The sequence below is a fragment of the Solanum verrucosum genome, unplaced genomic scaffold, assembly GCF_900185275.1.
Source record: "Solanum verrucosum unplaced genomic scaffold, falcon-dt-bn FXZP01000188.1, whole genome shotgun sequence".
Lineage (NCBI taxonomy): Eukaryota > Viridiplantae > Streptophyta > Magnoliopsida > Solanales > Solanaceae > Solanum > Solanum verrucosum.
This window is the reverse complement of record NW_026020409.1, coordinates 1,315,959-1,321,494: the sequence shown is the minus strand read 5'-3', so window position 1 is coordinate 1,321,494 and position 5,536 is coordinate 1,315,959.

Genomic DNA, 5,536 nt, shown 5'->3' with positions numbered 1-5,536 from the left:
TGAGGTTACCCCATCTTCCTCCACTGACATCCATCATATATAGGCCGAGTTCCCACGAGAGGAGATTGACAGGAGGAGGGCAGCCCCAACAGATACATCTCCTGAGGTCGATGTTGATGCATTAGCAGCAGAGACACCTTCGTATACTCCGGCCTTTGAGCCATCAGGTATACCCGATCCTCTCTTCCTCTTCTTCCTCACAGGCCCCAGGTGTTTCATCATACGCCTAGCCTTCCAGGATCACTCAGGTCATGATCCTGAAAATGGGACAGCTAGCCTACTCGGCGGATGTTAGGGTGACACGATTAGAGAGATCCGTCCTAGAGATGATTGACAGTGCCATCTTGACTGCACTGACCCCCGTCAGAAACACTGTTGATGAACGGATTGCCAGAGTCACTGCTTGTGAGAGAAGATAGGGGGGACACCCGAGTTTCAGCCTGAAAAGCTAAAATAGTTGAGCTAAAGAAGGACGTAGCCTATCTGAAGGCAACCGATTTCACATCACTGATGCGAGGAGCAGATGACAAAGATATCCCTGAAACCTCTGGGATTCCCCCGATAGCTCCTGGAGACGTGCAAAAGGATGATGTAGGGCATGCAGAGTAAGAGATAGAGACCGACGAAGACCAGGTAGCAGTGCACGATAAGGTGCTGAGCAAGAGCCAAGAGGACATCATATTCAGACTTGCCGAATCTCGTGAAGATGGTTGTGTAGTCGGTAACTCAAACAGTTCCAGCTGAGCCGTCCACAACAACTCCCAGTGGATCTGGCATTGCTAGTATGTCTGAGGCAACTCCAGAGAATGAGACACACGACCAGATAGATATACCGGGCACCGATTCCCATATTTAGGCCCCGACAGATAGAGTGACTGCATAGACAGGACCCTTCCTTACCTCTCTCGCATTGCCTTGTCCTATCTTACTTGTTGGTATATTTTTGTTTACTTGCATTTGAGGACAAACGCTCTTTCTTTGGGTGGGGTGAGGCTCACCCTTTTGTTTGTTTGAATACTTTGTTGTTTTGCGCATGAAAGTGGGTCGTTTAGTTTGCTCTAAACTGTGTTTTAATACTAGTTTTTTGTGGATGCTTGAGCTTATGGCTCCTGTTGTTCTAATTGAAAATAATTTTGATCCTTTCAAAAAAAATTCGCCACCTCTTGTGTTGAAAGTGGCAGTTTTTTTGCAATGATTTAAGTCTCGGCTTTGATCAATATCGATGACTTGAATAGTGCTCTCAATTGAACAAACATGAATGCACGGCTACGACGAGGCCATATGAAGTTACATAGACAATATGTGCACTCTTTGCATATCGTTGTGACTAGCCATTTATCAAATTGATTCTCATGTGATGACCGTTGCACACTAGCAAATGTGTATAGTCTTGCTTTACTGAATTATCGATGCCTTGTGTGTTTAGCTTACTTTGAACCTTGCATGAATGTGACCCAATTTGACATATACCTCTTTTTGTGACCTACCTTTGAGCGTGTGAAACTCTTTTAAACACCTTTGAGCCTTACCTTTCTTTGGAAGAACCTTGATAAACCCTAGACCTTACTTGATCCACTACCTATAATCCCCTTTGTCACGACCCAAGCTTAGGGCCTAGATGTGACATGGCGAATGAGGAACCCGAAGGAACCCCAAACAAGCCTCTCAAACTTGTCATCACAGTTCATCGGTCGCGGAAGTACATTCAACATTAATTAACGGGAAATAGGGACTAAGGGCAAACCATTTCAAAATGACATCATAGAACAAGAGTCAAGCTCATTTACAAAATACTTGTCCAACGCACACCTCTACATACATAGATAGGACGGGGCCATGACATACTACCGGCTCCCCTCATAGTCAAAATACAATTGCAAGCTAAAGTCTCAAAACATAAGAGTAGGAAACATAACATAGCCCTCGAATCATTGAGGACTCACCAACAACTCGGATAAGCACCGTACTAGCCAAGTGAATGGAGAGAAGGATCAAGAGTAGCTCCGGTCCCTACATGGTGACATCATGTAGGCAAAATATGCGTTAGTACTTGGAATGTACTAAGTATGCGGGGTGCAACACAACAATAGACAAGGACACAATCGAAATACAAGAAATAGTTTCATAGGCATTATGAATAACAATATGAGGATGCATGATCAAAGTGAAGTCAAAACATGTTTAAGTAAATCTATACTAATAGTAGATATCATATGTGTATTCATGATCCAACCTATCTATAACCCCAACTTAGGATGGGGGATGCCGTTCACACCCGGACACCCTGGTGGCAAGGTATAAACCCCTCACATGGTTGATGTTGGTCACACCCCAAGCATCCTAGGTGGTGAGATATAAACCTCTCGCATGGTTGTTGTTGGTCACACCCCAAGCATCCTAGGTGCTGAGATATAAACCTCTCATGGTTGTCCGGTTCTTTTCCCCCGGACCGGGCATGGTCATGCAACACTTTATATAGGAAATTCCCATTAGGCTCTAATGCAATGAACATATACACAAGCTTAGTTTGTCATCAACACATCTCTGGATTGCCATACATCTCATAACTCAAGCTTTAAAGGATCGATTCATCAATTCTCCATAGTTGGACATTTTGTCAAACACCTTGAAGGCATGTAATGGAATCAAAGAGCATGGAAAGTAGGGTAGTAATTATGCAGCCAAACCAGTGAACAACCTACAACAACACCTTTTAACACCCACAATATCACATGAAAATCTCCACATCCATTCCAAATTCAGATTCAAGTTCTAGAGTCACAACATGCTCAAAACAATCACTTTTCATGTTTAAAATTCAATGTGCAGGAAATTATTACAAAGAACAAGACTAATTTATGAATCTTAACTTAAACCATGAATTAGTGAGTAGAATAGAGTCTAGGCACTATGGGTGGAAGGACCCATCAGTTCAACACCACATACCTTGAGTTCTTATGAAGGTCTTGAGAGTGTCTTCAATGGAAGCTTGGAACTTGGAGCAAGAGTCTCTTCAATCTTGAGAAAGGTTTTGGATTAGGGTTCTTGAGAGAACTTGAGAGAAAATGTGTCTAAGTATGGGAGAGGTGTTTTGAGAAATGTTTTAGAGATGGGAATTGAACTAATGGTATATAGGAAATAACATATGCCCTTTGGAAAAAAAAGGGTCCAACACATAGAAAAAAAAATGAGGCGGGTAAACAGTAAAAACGCTCACTGGAAATTGCATTTCCTGCCGGACAGATTTTACGAAAATGGGCATAACTTCTTCGTCCGAACTCCGAATGAGGTGAAACGAAGTGCGTTAGGTAGCTAACTCCAAGGGCTTTCCATAGATATGTTATGGGCCACCCAATTATTTGTGTGCTAGGGGATATGACCCTCCAAAGTAGACCCTCGAAAAAGGCTTCACTTGGAAATTTCGGATTTTGATACGGTTGCTCTAAAATTTGGGTTAGACCCATTTCCCACTCAATTTGACCCCCTAAACAAGAATATGAAGTCGGATTTTCGAAAAACGAAATGGATTTTTTTTTATATAGCTAAACAAGTTTCCGGTAACTTCCGAAGAACATTTTTAAGAACCTTTTGGGTCATTTCATTATCTCCCCCTTGGGAACATTCGTCCCCGAATGTGCAAGAGACGTACAAGGCAAGACTTAGTAAGAACATATCAGCCCCAACATGAATGCAAAATTTTTATTTAAACATCACTTCAAGGTTTCAAAACTTAGTGTAAAGCATCCATAACTCATTTATTTAAACATATATGCACATTAATGATTCAGGGGCTGAAATGTAAGACTCCCAAGTAGCACTCTCCACTTGTTGATTTCTCCAAAGCACCTTAACGGACGCCACTTCTTTGTTCCTCAACCTTTTAACTTGTCTATCTAAGATCTGAACCGGGACTTCTTCATACGTCAAATTATCTTCTACAACACCCACAACCTCAAGAGGTACAATAGCGTTAGGATCACCAACACATTTCCTCAACATCGATACATGGAATACCGGATGAACTAATTCCATCTCCTTGGGCAACCCCAACTCATAGGCTACTTTACCAACCCTTGTTATTATCTCATAAGGACCGACATACCTAGGACTTAATTTCCCCTTCTTACCAAAACGAACCACACCTTTCATTGGAGAAACTTTCAAATAAACCCAATCACCCACTTTGAATTCAAGATCCCGTCTCCTCACATCGGCATAAGACTTTTGACGACTTTGGGCTGTTTTCAACCTCTCCCTAATCATCCTTACCTTCTCAAGAGCATCCATGACCAGATCTGGACCCAACAAGGCAACCTCTCCAACTTCAAACCACCCAACCGGTGACCTACACCGTCTACCATAAAGTGCCTCAAAAGGAGCCATACCGATACTAGAATGATAACTATTGTTGTATGCAAATTCAATCAAAGGAAGATGATCATCCCAACTACCTTTCAACTCCAATACACAAGCTCTAAGCACATCCTCCAAGGTTTGAATTGTTCTTTCGGCTTGGCCATCCGTTTGAGGGTGGAAGGCCGTGCTAAACTTTACCTTTGTACCAAAACCCCTTTGGAATGACCTCCAAAAGTGAGAAGTGAATTGGGCACCACGATCCGAGATGATAGACAAAGGAATCACATGCAACCTTACCAATTCATGAATGTACAACTTGGCATACTCTTCAGCCCCATAAGTAGTTTTAACCGGTAGGAAATGAGCCGAGTTTGTCATCCGATCAACCACCACCCAAACCGAATCAAAGCCTCTTCTTGCCTTGGGTAAGCCCACTACAAAATCCATGCTGATTTCTTCCCACTTCCAAGTGGGTATCTCAATGTCTTGAGTTAGGCCACCCGGCCTTTGATGTTCGGCCTTGACTTGTTGACAACTATGGCAACCCGAAACAAATTTTGCAATGTCCTTCTTCATACCGCCCCACCAATACACATCCCTCAAGTCTCTATACATCTTTGTTGACCCCTGATGAATAAAATAAAAAGAATTATGAGCCTCATCAAGGATTCTTTCCCTCACACCATCCACACAAGGAACACATAATATACCATGGTACCTAAGGGCACCATCTCCCCCTTGGGAGAAAACCTCCACCTTACCACTACTCACCGAAGCCTTTAATTCTACCAAAGAAGGATCAAGATCTTGCTTGGCTATCACCTCATCAACCAAGGAAGACCTTGAACCATCCACAACAATTACTCCTCCATTATCCACCCCTTCTAACCTAACTCCCAATTTGGCCAACCGATGGACCTCCTTAGCCAACTCTTTACTACCTTCCTCCACATGAGCCAAGCTACCCTTGGACACTCTACTCAATGCATCCGCCACCACATTAGCTTTCCCCAGATGATAGTGAACACTCATATCATAATCCTTAAGGAATTCTAACCACCTCCTTTGTCTCAAGTTAAGATCTTTTTGCGTGAACACATATTGGAGATTCTTATGGTCGGTGAAGATATCAACATGCACCCCATACAAATAATGACGCCAAATCATTAAAGCAAAAACC